Source organism: Pristiophorus japonicus, unplaced genomic scaffold (genome assembly GCF_044704955.1).
Source record: "Pristiophorus japonicus isolate sPriJap1 unplaced genomic scaffold, sPriJap1.hap1 HAP1_SCAFFOLD_504, whole genome shotgun sequence".
NCBI lineage: Eukaryota > Metazoa > Chordata > Chondrichthyes > Pristiophoridae > Pristiophorus > Pristiophorus japonicus.
In genome coordinates, this window is record NW_027254410.1 from 218528 (window position 1) to 236380 (window position 17853).

A 17853-nucleotide genomic window follows, 5' to 3' on the forward strand; every position below is an offset into this window, starting at 1 on the left:
ATGGTTTAGCGCATTCGGCTGGTAACTGAAAGGTGGGTAATCCAAACCCATCTCCGGGCGAAGCCTTTTAATGTTTTTCCCCGAGGATTCGGTGCCGCACAGTTCCGGGTTGTCATTGTGCATTTTGGCTGCACGAATATATTCCGCAAACATTGCCAGCTGTGCTGTTATCCAGTGAGTTCCCACTCCAATACTTTTTATGAGCATTCAGCACAAGTAAAATGAAAACAATTGTTTACATGGATCATGTTCCTCCATCTAGTCCAATCAAAATAAATTATTTTATTGGGTTTAAAGGAACTGGTGAAAATTGATTCTATTGATACATATATCGAACTGGAACTTTGGTCTCAAGTGCTCCTCCTATCAAGAATAGACACACACACAATCAATGGTTTTACAACTGAGTCATGAACACTTACAATTTCTCATACAGCATGTCAATGAGATAGGGATAAAAATTCATCACATGTAAAGAGAAAATGAATGATTAAAGATACTAGTGTCCCTCAGTAACTATATTATTATTTATTTCATCCTGAAAAAGGTGATCGGTTATTTAACTGTGATTAAATGAATTCTTATGTTTTCATATTAGCTGCATGTCGTCAATTTTATAAGGTTTTGAATTGAAAAAAGCTGATACAGAAGTTACCGCCCTGACCTGGAATCGAAGCTGTTTTTCGGTGGTATAAGGGGTGGTTTTACCCAATCATTTAAAGGTGATTTCAAAGAATCACGTGACGTTAAATTCAGATCAAGATTACGATGTGTTTCGGTGTGAAACAAGTGGATTGAAAAGAATATTAATGACACCAAGCATTACGATGCAGCGATGCAGCAATGCAGCGCTCCTTGGTGGTCCAGTGATTAGGATTCGGCGCTCTCACCACCGCGGCCCTGGGTCGATTTCCGGCCAGGGAAATTGCACTTCCATCAAAATTAAAACCTTAGAAGAAAGAGTTACATGCATCTCATGTGAAAAAAAGATTCATTGATTTAAACATCATTAATTAATCCATTGTAGAACTTCAATCAATTATTTTGCCCTGTGTACGTGAGGAACGTTTATCCCGACCTCATTGTATTTTAGGAGCATGGTCGAGCCCCGGTATCTCCACCTGTGAAAGTAGGAAACTGCTGGAAATACACAACAGGACGGGTAGCCTTCGACAAACAATTAAACCAAGGTTACAGACTCTCTTCCTTCCCGTACCCTTTGCGGAACACTTGTTCCCCTTTAATTTTACAGACTGACTGAGTTCCCTAACCACGGGGAGAGAGTAGGTGCCTCCGCGGCCCCACTGTGCTAACATGGAAGATAACACGATGGGGATGTGGGATGTGGGGCGGTGGGTGGGGATCAGTGACATGTTTGTGTAAAGGGCAGCGGAGGAGAAGGATTGACAGCTGTCAGTGAGGGACAGAAGTTGTTTAAAGTGTGCCAACACATTCCCGATCAGCACAGAAGGCATTCACTGGTCAGCTGCCCTCTGCTGTACTTCTGGTCAGAGTGGTTTCCGCAGTGGAGCCGTTATCACGTTTGCTTTCCACGTGAAAGGATCCCGCACAGAAATATTATGTTAAAACTTGCTCTGGATGAACAACCATGGGCGAGTTTATTCTGCTGTCAAAAGGGCGACAGTGGCTTCTCCCTTATTCTTTAATTGCTCTTTATTTCACTTCACTAAATAGATATATTTGAGTGAGAGAAATTGTTCCAGAGTGTCGCCCACTTCATCTTTTGTTCCCTTTTAAACACATAAAATGAGGCCGGTGGAATAAATACAGAAAACAAAGCCGAGGGATACAGACAAGAGGAAGAGAGAAGGGGAAATACTGTCCCCACCCAGAACTAATGCAGAAACCCCTCTGCTGCGCTCGGGGTGGCCACCCACAGCCTGGATACACTAACGTCCCAAAAGCTCATTGACTGTCGGAGTGGGACCGTGCGGCGCTTCAGAAGACAGGACGAAAAAGCAAAGTCACTGATTCAGTCCCATGTGCTTCTCTGACTGACACCGGGGAAACGGTGAGACAGATTTTGAAGCATAGGTCTGGTTATTGTGAAACAGCAAAGAAAATATGAAGTCTGGAATGAAATTATTTAATGTGTATCCTGCTCGTTTAGTGGTTAGGCATTCACAGAGGGAGCCCGAGTTCGGAAAGTAACTTTTTAATTCAAACTTTTTTCAAATAATTACATGCAATTAATTAAACTCTGTGCGAGATGGGGTGATTAAAACATCACTGATCGGAAAGGAATTGCCCGCGGGAAGCCTCCAACCGGAATTTTTGGGCCAATATTCCCACCCGGATTGTTTTGCAGACTTACAGTCAATACTTCAATAACTGAACTGTAATAATTTCAGGAGCTTTCATCATAGATGATATTTTACACCCTATCTGACTTAACACACTCTGAATTTTTGAAATTGGTTTAAAATGTTCATTGCTCAGAAGACAAGGAACCTGGGGTACGCCAGGCCAGTGCACCACAAGGCCAGAGCGGTGCCGTACGTGATGTGGGAAAAAATAGAAGGCGAATTGGACCGCCTGCTGAGGGAAGGCATCATCTTGCCAGTCGAATTCAGTGACTGGGCGAGCCCGATTGTATCGGTGCTCAAGGCGGTTGGGTCGGTCAGGATATATGCCGATTACAAAGGCCACCATCAATCGGGTGTCACTCCAAGACCAGGACCCGTTATCGAAAGCGGAGGACCTCTTTCCGACACTATCCGGTGGAGAAGTTTTTTCAAAATTGGACCTGACCTCAGCTTACATGACCCAGGAGCTGGCGAGAGAGTTGAAAAAGCTGACCACCATCACGACACACAAGGGGTTGTTTGAGTACAACAGATGTCCGTTCGGGATTAGCTTGGCCGCCGCGATCTTCCAACGAAATATGGAAAGCCTCCTCAAGTCGATTCCAGGGACGGTGGTTTTTCAGGACGACATCCTCATCACGGGTTACGATACTGAAGAACATCTCCACAACCTGGAGGAGGTGCGACGCAGACTGGACCGGGTAGGACTGCGACTGAAAAAGGCGAAGTGCATCTTCCTATCTCCAGAGGTAGAATTCCTGAGGATGAGGGTAGGAGTAGACGGGATGAGCCCTACTGTGTCCAAGACGGAAGCGATCCAGAGAGCACCCAGACCCGTAACACGACGGAGCTGCGTTTGTTCCTGGGGCTCCCCAACTATTTGGGAACTTTCTTCCCAAATTGAGCACGCTGCTAGAGCCGCTTCACGTGCTCCTAAGCAAAGGTCGCGAATGGGTCTGGGGGGACAGCCAGGAAAGGGCTTTTAATAGACCACACAATTTGTGATGTTCCAACAATCTGTTAACACGATATGACCCATGTAAGAAACTTGTGTTAACGTGCGATGCGTCGTCCTATGGTGTCGGGTGTGTGTTGCAGCAGGTCAATGCCAAGGGTCAGTTACAGCTGGTAGCTTATGCCTCCAGAAGTCTGTCCCAGGCCGAAAGTTGCGACGGGATGATAGAAAAGGAGGCGCTCGCATGTGTATATTCGGTAAAGAAAATGCACCAGTACCTGTTTGGCAGGAAATTTGAGCTGGAGACAGATCACAAACCCCTCACGTCACTTTTGGCCGACAACAAGGCCATAAATGCAAACTTATCGGCCCGCATACAGAGGTGGGCACTCACGTTAGCCACCTATGACTACACAATTCGGCACAGACCGGGCACTGAAAACTGCGCCAATGCACTCAGTAGGCTCCCACTAGCCACCACTGAGGGGGCTGCCGAGCATGCTGCTGAGATGGTCATGGCTGTTGAAGCTTACACAAGCGATGGCTCACCCGTGACAGCCCGTCAGATTAAAGTCTGGACAAATAGAGACCCTAGTCAAGAAATGTGTCCTGAATGGGGACTGGGCAGCCACGTACAGGGCATGCCCTGAGGAATTTAAACAATTTCACAGGGGCAGGGATGAACTCTCGATTCAGGCCGATTGCCGACTGTGGCGAACCCGCGTAGTCATGCCCCAGATGGGCAGAGTGGTGTGCATCAGAGAACTCCACAATGAGCATCCGGGCATTGTCATGATGAAGGTAATTGCCAGGTCACACGTTTGGTGGCCAGGGATAGATGCAGATCTGGAAGTTTGTGTTCGCAGGTGCAACACGTGTGCCCAGCTGGGCAATGCACCCAGGGTAGCCCCCCTTAGCCCCTGGCCATGACCCGCCAAGCCTTGGTCACGCATCCATGATGACTACGCAGGTCCTTTCATCGGAAAAATGATTTTGGTTGCAGTAGAAACCCATTCCAAATGAATCGAGTGTGACATTTTAAATTCAAGCACATCCTCTGCCACGGTAGAAAGTCTACGGGCAATGTTCGCCGCCCACGGTCTACCAGACATCTTGGTCAGCGACAATGGCCCGTGCTTCACAAGCACTGAATTCCAGGACTTCATGGCAGGCAATGGAATTAACCATGTCAGAAAGGCACCGTTCAAGCCAGCCTCAAATGACCAGACAGAGCGAAAAGTGCAGATAATCAAACAGGGGATGCTCAGAATCCAAGGGGGTTCCCTACAAAGCCACTTATCACGCCTCCTGTTGGCCAATAGATCCCGACCACACTCGCTCACAGGGGTTCCACCCGCAGGGCTGCTAATGATAAGGACGCTCAAAACCCGTTATTCTTTATACACCCCACCATGAAAGAAATTGTTGAGAGCAGGCGCCAATCACAATATAACTACGATGGCAGGAATGCGAGGGCTCGATATATTGGTGTAAACGACCCTGTTGTTGTCCATAACTACACTGCAGGGCCTAAATGGCTCGCAGGCACTGTGATTGCCAAAGAGGGCAATAGGATTCTGCAGTTAAACTTACCAATGGACAAATCTGCCGCAAACACGTGGATCAAACTAAAAGGAGGTTCAGCAACCCCATAGTAGAAGCAGAGGAAGAACACGATATAGAGTTCACTCCAGCACAGGTGACCGAACACCGGAACCAAAGGGAGGAGAGCCCAGTCACTGTGGACAGTCCGGATAGGCCTGAGGCACCGCAAACAGCAGACACGCAGGCCAGCGCCCAACAACCGGAGTCCCAACTCAGGCGCTATACAAGAGAGCGTAAACCACCAGAGAGACTCAACCTGTGATCCCAAAAAGACTTTGGCGTAGGAGGTGATGTCATGTATTCAACCAGCATTGCAACCCATGTATAAACTGACAAGTTGTACACTGTGAGAACAATGACCACTCGGTGGTGAACTTGTGGGAGACACTCCTAACCTGGACCTTCAGGTATAAAAGGGGAAGCTCCACTCACTTCCATCACTTGTGTGCTAAGGAATAAAGGACAGGTCACAGACTGACCTTCTCTCAAGCATTGGCCTCGTGTGCATTTATACTGTACAGGAAGGACGTATCACTTATGACTCCAGGAATCCGGTGCAACTTTTGTTCAAATTAACAGGAGCAACTATTTCACAGAAAAACTCTTCTCTAACATAATGTTTTTAGATCATGCACTGGTCGATCATTCTTCGGTGCAAAGTGGTTGAACTGACCATTCCCCACATTGAACCCCAGTAATCACAGTCAATGGGATATTTAATAGACATTTTCAGAATTATGGGGAAACTGTTTCCAGAGGACACAGATATACGATAATTGGAAAAAGGAAAAATCCGGGGCGGGGGATGTGGGGTGAGGAGATGTATTTTTACCTGCTCCTGATCCTTACATGTTTATGATCTTATGACCTTCCACAGAAGAACAAACGCAACCCTGAGCATGTATGAGGAGAAAGCTCCAGAAAATATTCAATATTCCCACCCGGTGAGCTTTCGCGTGTGAGGCGAACGTGTTAACCGCTACACTGCGGAAACATCTCCACTTTCAGCACCAGGTCAGAATGAAATGTTAAGCGAGCAGGTTTACTGCTGAATCCCACTTTAAAGGAATTGGTCGTGGTGCCAAGCAAATGGGTTTTGCTCAATGACGAAAAGGAAGAAGTGGGATTCGAACCCGCACTTCCAGAAAAAACTACAAACTGAACACAGCACCTGAGACCGCTCGGCCATCCTGACTATTTCATGCTGTATGTGGCCATCTGCAGGTTGATGTTTCAATTTATTTCACAGCAAATATATTCTAAAATAATGTTTCTGCCTGTGTTTGAACATGAGACCGTTTGAGTGTGAGAAACTAAGATGATAACCGCGACAATACGGAAACCCCTGTTTAACTTCCTGCCCAGAGAGAAGTGTGAAGCCAGAAGGTGTAATTCTGAATCCCTTTCTGTGAAAAAATCATTACACAAACATTTCTCTGACCGAAGCTGCACATGTCAAAAATGTTGCTTTCAAAGTCGTTAAACTCCCAACTTGCTGTGCCCCTCGAATCTTCTGAATCAGAAAGCTCTAGTTGTACCGACTCAATCCATAAATAACAAATAAAAACAGAATTGCTGGAAATCTCAGCTGGTCAGACAGCATCAGCGTTCTTACCAGGAGACTAAGCTCGCCTCCGATTGTTCATCGACAGCAAGTTTAAACATAATATAGAATCATGGAACGGTTACAGCACGGAAGTAGTTCATTCGGCCTGTCGAGCCCGTGCCGACTCTCAGCTAGTCCCACTCCTTCGGCCTTTACCCGTACCCCTGAGATATTTTTCCTTCAGATACTTATCCAAATCCATTTTGAAAGATAAGATTAATTCTGCCTCTGCCACCCTTTCAGGCAGCGCATTCCGGATCTTAACCACTCGCTGCCAAATGGCCTCCTCCTGTTCCTATGTTCCTGTGTAGAAAGTCTGGGAAACACGAGATCAATTCCTGCCACTCTCACAGCCTTCCTAAATATAGCACCGTCATTCTATTCTCGTAAAACCAGCTCCTGAAGTATCGGCCAGCTGTGTTGGTTGGAGCTCTGGTTATGTTCCTTAGGCAACATCTACAACCGTGTGTCTGTAGTGCAGCGGTTATCATGTTCCCCAAACACACCAAAGGTCCCCGGGTGGAATCACTTTGAAAAAATTAAAATGGAGCGAATGGCCGACTCCTGTTCCTAATTCTTACGTTCTTATGATCTTATGTCCTTTCACTGGAGAACAATCTCTCCCCTAAACATGCATGAGGAGAAAGTTCCAACAAAATATTTCCACCCGGTGAGCTTTCCCGTGTGTGAGGTGAACGTGTTAAACACTGCGGACACATCTCCACTTGCAGCACCAGGTCAGACGGAAATGATAAGCGAGCAGCTGAACTGCTGAATCCCACTTTTAAGGACTTTGTCGTGGTGTCAGAACAAATTCTGGGTGAGCCTCCATTTGCCGGCGAAGTTTGAACTTGCGGTTAGAACTTTTGCAAAGAATGACTGCATTTTTACGTGGCCTTTCAACAACTCAGGATATCCCCAAGTGATTTAAAGGCAATGAAGTACCAATGGAACCTTGCTATGTGGGGAAAGATGTGCCCCAATCACCCCACACGCATCTGAACTCTTTCAGAAGCAAGAGAGTGTGTAACCTGAGTCTATAACATAAAGTAATGGGCTCATTAACTATTAAAGCCCATTATTAATCCTCTCACACACCTCAATTATGTTTATGCAATGCATCGATGGAAACTTCAATAACTGAACTTTACTGAGTTAAGGAACTTCAATCATTGATGAAGTTTTATCCTCTATCTGATTTTACACACACTGTATTTTAGGAGAGTGAGTTAAAATGCCCATCGCTCATGATACAAGGAACCTGGGGCTACTTTTTAAAATGTATTCCACAGAAAAATATTCGCCAAAATAATGTTTCTGTCCGTGCTCAAACCGAGGATATTTCACATGTGCAGCGAAGGTGATAACCGTGACATGACGGAAACCTCTGCTTACACCTCGAAAAAAAGCATCCTGCAGCGCTGCCTCACTTCCCAGCAGCAGATCAAAGCCACAAACAGACCCATCGATTATTCCCACTTCCCCACCTCCACAGATACTGCCCGACCTGCTGAGTGTTTCCAGCATTTTCTGTTTTTACTGAATACACAAACACGGGTATTCGTTCAAAATCAAACTGGAGGTGGCCACACACAGATTGAACAGAGCCAGAGAGACAGACAGGATCGGGAAACACAGGGAAATGGGACGGAACCAACAGGCGCCTCACCGACAGGGAACGTGATTTACATAATCCTTGCTAGCTCAGTAGATACAGCATAAGGCTTTTAATCTCAGAGTTATGGGTTTGAGCCCCAGGTTGGGTGAATCGTTATCGTTAAATTTTATGCCGCTTTCTCGGGCAAACTTCATTAATTAACTGATCAGCTTCTTTTGCACAGTGAAAGTAATGTTAACTGAGGGAGAGTCGATAATTGAATAATTGGTTCTGTGTTTTGCATGTTAACTGTTAAACCATATCCCATTTTACACACTGCACTTCAGGCATCTGATTCAGAATGTTTATTGTAACATGAATGTTTCCCTGGGGAAACAGTGAGACAGGTTTTAGAGCAAGGGTCTGGTTATTGTGAAACAGCAAACACAATATCAATTCCGGAAGAACAACAGCTAAATTAACTGATTTGAACACGCAGCCTCCTGATCGGGTGTTAGACCCGTAACCGTTGCACCACGATGTCCAGATTCTACAACAGTCCCAGCGGATCGGAAGGTAGAAAATGTAACATCGCTATTCAAGAAAGGAGGGAGAGAGAAAACCGGGAACTACAGGACAGTTAGTCTGACATCAGTCATCGGGAAAATGCTGTAATCCATTGTTAAAGAAGTGGTGTCAGAGCACTTCGAAAATTATAACATGATTTGACAGAGTCAACATGGTTTTATGTAAATGTTATGGGCAGGATCAGAAAATAATCAAATAAGACTAATGTTAACCTGGCCTTCATATCTCGCGAACTCGATCACCAGCAAGTGATCAGGAAGGCCAATGGAATCTTGGCATTGATTGCAAAGGGGATGGAGTATAAAAGCAGGGAAATCTTGCTCCAGTTATACAGGGTATTGTTGAGACAACACCTGGAATACTGCGTGCACTTTTGTTTTCCATATTTACGAAAGGATATACTTGCTCTGGTGCCAGTTCAGAGAAGGTTCACTCGGTCGATTCCGAAGTTGAGGGGGTTGACTTCTGAGCAAAGGTTGTTTAGATTGGGCCTCTACTCATTGGAATTCAGAAGAATGGGTGGTGATCTTATCCAAATGTATAAGATTATGAGGGGGCTTGACAAGGTGGATGCAGAGAGGATGTTTCCACTGGTGGGGGAGACTAGAACTAGATCTTAAAATAAGGGGCCGCCCATTTAAAACTGAGATGGGGAGAAATTTCTTCCCTCAGAGGATTGTAAATCTGTGGAATTCGCTGTCTCAGAGAGCTGTGGAAGCTGGGACATTGAATATATTTAAGACAGAAATCGATAATTTCTTAAACGATAAGGGGATAAGGGGTTATGGGGAGCGGGCAGGGAAGTGGAGCTGAGTGAATGATCAGATCAGCCATGATCTTATTGAATGGTGGAGCAGGCTCGAGGGGCAGTGTGGCCAACTCCTGCTCCTATTTCTTATGTTCGTATAACTGGAACACAAGGGGACAGATGTTGTGTGCAGCTACACAAAGCCCTGGTTGGACCTCACTTGGGGGACTGTGTTCAGTTCTGGTACCGCACAGGCAGCATCTGCTTTTTTGCCAGGAGACGAAACTCGCTCCGATTGTTCATCCACAGCAAGTTTAAACATAATGTTCCCGCCCGGGATAGAACCAGGAAATTTTCACATGTAAAGTAAACATGATAACCACTACACTAGAGAAACCTCTGTTACAAGGAAATTAACAGAGGGGAGCTGAACAGTGAGCTCCCTCGGTGCTGATCAGGACCGATGCTGATGTGGAAGCAAGTCATCCTCGACTCCGGGGGATTGACTCAGAAGAAGAGAGGAGGATCAGGAATGTGTTGGCTCACCTTAAACAACTTCTGTCCCACACTGAAAGCTCTCAATCCTCTCCTCCGCTGCCCTTTACAGAAATCTCACGTAATTACCACCCACCATGTTCACTTCCACACCCTCACAGTGGGCCACAGAGACTTCTGCCGTCTCCCCGCGATCAGCGAACTCACTCAGTTTGTAAAATTACAACCGGAAAAAGTGTCCCGCAAAGGGCAGGAGAAGCCAGAGAGTCTGTAAACTCAGTGTGTCACAGAAAGTAACGGGGTTATTAACGGTGATTACAGCAATTCATCATCATCATAGGCAGTCCCTCGAAATCGAGGAAGACTTGCTTCCACTCTAAAAGTGAGTTCTCAGGTGACTGAACCGTCCAATACAGGAATTACAGTCTCTGTCACAGGTTGGACAGACCGTGGTTGAAGGAAAGGGTGGGTGGGACTGGTTTGCCACACGCTCCTTCCGCTGCCTGTGCATGTGTTCTGCATGCTCTCGGCGATGAGACTCGAGGTGCACAGCACCCTCCAGATGCTCTACCTCCACTGAGGGTGGTCTTTATCCAGGGACTCCCAGCTGTTGGTGGGGATGTTGCATTTTATGAAGTGGCTTTGAGGGTCCTTCAAACGATTCCTCTGCTCACCTGGGGCTCGCTTGCCGTGCAGGAGTTCCGAGCAGAGCGCTTGCTTTTGGAGTCTTGTGTCAGGCATGCGAACAATGTGGCCCGTCCAAAGGAGCTGGTCGAGTGTGGTCAGTGCTTCGATGCTGGGGATGTTGTCCTGATTGAGGACGCGAATGTTGGCGCATCTGTCCTCCGAGGGGATTTGCTGGATTTTGCAGAAACATCATTGGTGGTATTTCTCCAGCGACTTGAGGTGCCCACTGTATAAGGTCAATGTCTCTGAGCTATACAGGAGGACGGGTCTCACTACAGCCCTGTAGACCATGAGCTTAGTGGCAGATTTGAGGGCCTGATCTTCGAACACTCTCTTCCTCAGGCGGCCGAAGGCTGCACTGGCGCACTGGAGGCAGTGTTGAACCTCGTCATCGATGCCTGCCCTCGCTGATAATAGGCTCCCGAGGTATGTAATTATTAATCCTCTCACAGACCTCAATTATTTTCATGCGATAAACTGATTGAGAATAGAAAGAGGGTTAGTGCTCGGGATCTTAACCACTCGACCACCAAGGAAAAATTATGGTAATGGTATAATTTATAAATATATATCTATATTAATAGAATCATAGAATCAGAAAGTTTCAGCACAGAGTGAGGCCATTTCGGCCCATCGTGTCCCCGCCGGCCGACAAAGAGCTATCCAGCCTAATCCCACTTTCCAGCTCTCGGTCCAGAGCTCTGTAGGTTGTGGCACTTTAAGTGCAGATCCACGTATCTTTTAAATGTGGTGAGGGTCCCTCCCTCTACCACCCTTTCAGGCATTGAGTTCCAGACCCCCACCACCCTCTGGGTGATGAAATGTCCCCTCATATCTCCTCTAAACCTCCCCCAATTACTTTAATTCTACGCCCCCTGGTTGTTGACCCCTCTGCCAAGGGAAACAGGACCTTCCGATCAATTCTATCCAGGCCCCTCAATTTTATACACCTCAATCAGGTCTCCGCTCAGACACCTCTGTTGCAAAGAAAACAGTTTCAGCATCTCCAAAGTATCCTCATCGCCAAAATTCTCCGGACCAGGCAACATTCTAGTAAATCTCCTCTGCACCCTTTCCAGTGAAATCACATCTTTCCTGTAATGTGGTGACCAGAACTGCACGCAGTACTCCAGCTGTGGTGTAGCCAGTGTTTTGTACAGTTCAACCATAACCTCCTTGCTCTTGTACTCCATGTCTTGACTAATAAAGGCAAGTATTACATATGCCTTCTTAACCACATTAATTACCTGGCCTGCTACCTTCAGGGATCTGCGGACCTGCACTCCAAGGTCCCTTTATTCCTCTACACTTTTCAGTGTCGTACCATTTAATGTGTATTCCCTTGCCTTGTTAAACATCCCCAACTGCATTGCCTCACACTTATCTGGATTGAATTCCATTTGCCACAGTTCTGCCCAACTGACCAGTACATTGATCATCATCATCATAGGCGGTCCCTCGATCGAGGATGATTTGCTTCCATGAGTTCACAGGTGTTTCGATGAAGGACCCGATGTTCCAGTCCTGAATCCAATTGAGGGGGTGGAAGATGACTTTGTGTGGATTTTTTTAACGTGGGGTGACCGTTGCACATTGGCCACCACACGGGCTTGACAGAGCTGGGTCTTGGTCCAGTGGCAAGGGTTAACCAAGACGACAGGAGACCAGCTCTGCTGCACGGACCCAGTGCCCACACATATCGCAGTGTGGGCTGGGCCCGTGCTGCCCCTGGGCCCTCGGCTCTTCTGGGCCCTGTCCCCTCATCTGTCGCACCTCCTCCACGATCAGTCGCCGCTCCTCCACCATAAACATTCACCGCATCTCGCCACAAACACTCACCGCTCATCCGCCCCGACCTTCCCACTCCTCTCTACCTGGGCCCTGCCGATGTTCCTGCTCACGCTCCAAAATGGCGACCAGGGTTTTGATGACGTCACCCAGACGCCCATTTCAAAAACGTCGGTATTTGTTTAAATACCTTAAAAATGTTAACATATATGTAATAAAGCTTGAAGCACCTCCCGGAATTCCTTATAAGATGTGATTTTGGTTTGTTGATCCAGATTCCAGAATCCATGGAGAGATGTTACCCGTGGTATAAGGTGGTGTGGCTGGATTCCGATGGACTGCATGGATAGCTTACCAACTTCGCTTGTTGTTTTAGTATCATCGCGCTGGTCCCTCGGAGAACAGTGTGAACTGGTGGGAGGATCAATGTGGCCAGGATTCGTGTCCTGGTCAATATTTATCCCTCAATCAACATCACAGAGACAGATGATCTGGTCATCATCACACTGCTGCCTATAGGAGCCTGCCGTGTGCAAATTGGCGGCTGTGTCTCCCACACTACAAGAGTGACCGCACTTCAAAAAGTACTTCATTGGCTGCAAAGCGCCTTGAAACATCCATTGATATCTTCCTGTAGTCCGCCACTTTCTTCTTCATTATCAACCACTCAGCCTGTTTTAGTGTCATCTGCAAACTTCTTACTCATACCCTCAACATTTCAGTCCAAACCATTGATGTATACCACAAAAAGCAAGGGATCCAGCACTGAGCCCTGCGGAATCCCACTGGATCACAAAATCACCCATCAACCATTACGCTTTGATTCCTGCCTCTGAACAAATTTTGGACCCAACTTGCCACTTTGCCCTTGAATCCCATGGGCTTTTACATTCGTAACCAGTCTGCCAAGTGCGACCTTGTCAAAAGCTTTGCTAAAGTGCATATACATTACATCATACCACTGCCCTCATCAACCCTCCTGGTTACCTCCTCGAAAAATGCAATCAACTTAGTCAGACATGACCTTCCCTTGACAAATTCATGTTGACTATCCTTGATTAATCCATGTCTTTCCAAATGAAGATTTATCCTGTCACTCAGGATTTTTACAAATAATTGTAAAAGGTTCGGCTGGCCAGCCTGTATTTACTCAATCCCTTTCTCCCTTTTTAAACAAAGGTACAACGTTAGCAGTGCTCCAATCCTCTGGTCCCGCACCTGTAGCCAGTGAGGATTGGACAATGGTGGTCAGAGCCTCTGCTATTTCCTCTTTTGCTGCTCTTATCAGCCTGAGATACATTTCATCCGGGCCTGGGGATTTATCCACTTTCGAAGCTGCTAAACCACCAATACTTCCTCTCTCACTATGTTTATTTCATTTAATATTTCACACTTCTCCACCCTCATTCCAAAGTCCAAATCCCCCTTCTCTTTTGTGAAATCAGATGCAAAGTATTCATTCAGAATCCTACCCACGTCTTCTGCCTCAGCGTACAGATTCCCTTTATGGACTCTAATAGGCCCCACTCTTTCTCTACTTATCATCATGCTCTTAATGTATTTGTAAAACATCTTTGGGTTTTACCAGATTTAATTGCCAACATTCTCTCATACTCTCTCTTTGTTTTCCTGATATATTTTTTAATTGCACCTCTGCACCTCTAGAGTTTCTGCAGTATTGAGTTATCGGTATCTGTCATAAGCTTCCCTTTTTTTCGTTAACTTTCCCTGTATGTCCCCTGACATGCCGGGAGCTCTAGATTTGTTAGTTCCACCTTTGTTTTAAGGGAACATACTTGCTCTGTCCCCTCAGGATCTCCTCCGTGAATGCCTTCCACTGCTCTGACACTGATTTACCAGCAAGTAGCCGTTCTCAGTCAACTTTGCGAAATTCCTTCTCAGCTCAGCAAAATTGGCTTTACCCCAATTGAGAACTTTTATTCCTGGTCCCCTTTGTCCTTTTCCATAACTACCCTAAACCTTACTGAGTCTGATCACTCGCACCAAAATGCTCTCCCACTGATACCCCTTCTACCTGCCCCTCTTCGATCACAAGACCCAGTCCAGAACCGCCCCTCCCTTGATGGGCTTGTTACACACTGGATAAAGAATTTCTCCTGAATGCATTTTAGGAATTCTCCACCATCTGTACCATTCACACTATCATTTTCCCAGTTAATATTCGGGTCGTTAAAATCCTCCACTATTTCAGCTCGAAAGGTTTTGCACTTCTCAACAATCTGCCCATATATTTGTTCTTCTATCTCCCTCTAACTGCCTGGGGGTCAAAAGTGCACTCCCAGTAGTGTGATCGCCCCTTTTTTGTTCTTTAATTCAACCCACATGGCCTCGTTTGATGACCCCTCTAACACATCTTTCCCTTTCACAGCTGCAGGATCCGTCAATAATCTCTCACAACTCAACTGAAAGCAGCTGGAATGTGCAGCTTTGAGATGGGCTTTCTGCATCGTCAGGGCTGGAAACTGTAGAGTTTGAATGTGTACCGAACTGTACAGAGCATTCAGTAAATATAGCAGGACTGGGAGACATTATGCTTTGTTAATACTGAACAAGAAATGCACATTATTCAATGCTTCTCATATTTAATTGAGCACGTTTTCAGCTGGTTTTGAAACGGGAACCTTTTCCATGTTAAGCGAATGTGATGACCACTACACTACGGAACCCACGCTTTCAAAGCAGACTGCAACCTGAATGCAGCAACTTAGACCGCTCGGCCATCCTGACTGCTCAATATTATGTGTGGCCACCTGCAGTTTGATTTTGAACTTTTGTGTCCTGTCACATGAAGTGAATGAGGACAGCAGGCGTATCTCTGCCTGACACCGGGGAAACAGTGAGACAGACCTTGGAGCAAGGGTCTGGTTATTGCGAAACAGCAAAGAAAATATTAATTCTGGAATAACCCAAAAGGACAGGAACCTCAACATGATTTAAACACGCAACTTTCTGATCAAGAGGCAGACACACCACCGCTGCACCACGAGGCCTAAACACTGAGTCTGAGATGTTCGTCTATATGAAGGTTCTGCAATAAACGGGGCTTTAAAATCCCCGCCCATTCCCACCGGGTGTCAGAAGCTGCGCTCACCTGCCAGTCACCATATGTTTATTTGTTAAACTTTTGTGTTGCTTTCACGGGATAGCATCATTAATTAACCCATCACCTTCTTTTGCACAATGAAAGAAATGTTAACTGAGGGAGAGTTGATACTTTAATCAATAAATGCTGGAAATCTCAGCAGGTCAGGCAGCATTTGCTCGGAGACGAAACTCGGCTCAGATTGTTCATCCACAGCATGTTTAAACATAATGCTCCCAGTTGGGATCGAACCAGGGACCTTACACATATAAAGCAAACGTGACAACCACTACACTACGGAAACCTCTGGCAAAGCATTTCCAACAGAGGGGAGCTGACCAGTGAGCTCCCTCTGTGCTGAAGCAGCCCTGAACAAGCACCTGGACTGAAAATTTCCAGAGTAATAACTTGCAACTGGAGCATCTAACAGTAAGGACGGCCGAGCGGTCTGAGGCGCTGCTTTCATTAAATTATGATAATTTAATGATAATTTCATTAAATTATCAATTCTCCCTCAGTTCGCATTTTTATCATTGTGCAAAAGAAGATCATGGGTTCATTAATGATATTGACCCGCGAAAGCAATATAAAAGTTTAATGAAAAGTAATCGCCCAACGTGGGGCTCGAACCCACGACCCTGAGATTAAGAGTCCCATGCTCTACCGACTGAGCTAGCCGGGCTTCTCAACATTTACTTGTCAATCCCCTTCAGAATATTGTCTGTTTCAATGAGATCACCTCTCATTCTTCTAAACTCCGGAGAGTATCGGCCCATTCTACACAATCTCTCACCATAGGACAGTCCTCTCATCCCAGGAATCAATCTGGTGAACCTCCGTTGTACCACCTCCAAGGCAAGTGTATCCTTCCTCAGATAAGTAGACCAAAACTGTGCGCAGTACTCCAGGTGTGGTCTCACCAGGGCCCTGTACATTTGGAGCAAGACTTCCTTACTCTTGTACTATGGGCGGAATATTAGGTACTATGGGCCGAATATCCTGTTTTTCTGCTGATTCTACTGTTGTATAAAACGTTATTAAAATCCGACAGTCACTCGGCAAACATATTTGTATTTCCTTCAGTGTGCAACACATGTGGGTGGATTAATGATGATTGAAACAATTATTCAGTATCTCACAGACTTGAATTATATTTGTCAGCTTGCTCTGTAAAAATGCTTTCTCTGACCAGGAATCAAACCCAGACCAGGGCAGTGAGAGCACCGAATCCTAACCACTAGACTACCAGGGAACACTGCTTGCAGCCTCTGCGATAGCTTTAAATATAGTCAGCTTACAATCACAGCTGAGAATTGTGCGGTGACACGGGGTGTAACTGGATTTGCTGGGAGCAGCGTGGAGGCCCCGACCTGCGTGAGAACACCAGCGGCAGGTCGGGGCCATAAAAGGAGCGGTGAGCGGCGGCCTGGGAGCAGCGTGGTGGTGTACCACGGCAAGGTACAGCGCGAGCTGGTGCAGGAGGGCGACGGCAGCGAAGAGTGATGTCATCAAAGTCCAGGTCGGTGATTGGAGCGTGGGCAGGTACAGCAGGAGCAGCGAGAGACTGTGGAGGGATGTGATCGGGGTCCAGGGGCTGCGTGAGTTCAGGGCCAGGGGCCCAGGGGCAGCACGGGCCCAGCCCACACTGCGATATGAGGGGGCACTGGGTCCGTGCAGCAGAGCTGGTCTCCAGTCGTCTTGGATAACACTTGCCACTGGATCAAGACCTCGCTCTGTCAAGCCCGCGTGATGGCTGGGGTGCAACGGCCACCACACGTTAAAAAAATCCACGCACAGGCATCTTCCTCCCTTCAACATGCAGTTCGGGACCTGGAATATTAGGTGCATCATTGAAACACCTGTGAACTCATCCTTTTTTGGCGTGGAAGCAAGTCATCCTCGTTTCGAGGGACTGCCTATGATGATGATGAACTGGATTTGCTGCAGTCCGCGGGCAGCAGGTGATGAAAGCGGGCGTGAGAGGGTGAGTGACAGGTGGGCACTGCTTCTGATGCTGTCTGACCCACGGTGGGAGTGGCCGGGGATTTTAAAGCCCTTTCATTGCACCAATGCAGGGTAAATGAAACTGTGTTTCAGGAACCTTCATGTATACAAACATGGGCACTCTGCACTGTAGACCTCGTGGTGTAACGGTCGTGTGTCTGTCTCCAGATCAGAAGGCTGCGTGTTTATATCACGTCGGGGTCACTGTACTTTTCCATATTGTTCTTCCGGAATTGAGATTTACTTTGCTGTATCACAATTTACTTTCCGACCCATCTTTTTATCATCAGCAAACTTGGCTCCATTGCACTCGGTCCCTGTATCCTTGGGATAGGGGTGGGAAGACACAC

General features: G+C 46.6%; 1 non-coding gene across 1 annotated transcript; it reads right to left on the reverse strand.

The window, feature by feature from the left end:
• Positions 1 to 16108: 16108 nt before the first annotated feature.
• Positions 16109 to 16181, reverse strand: trnak-cuu (transfer RNA lysine (anticodon CUU)). Its single transcript has one exon. It is a non-coding gene; the product is annotated as a tRNA-Lys (tRNA).
• Between the last annotated feature and the right edge of the window lie 1672 nt (positions 16182 to 17853).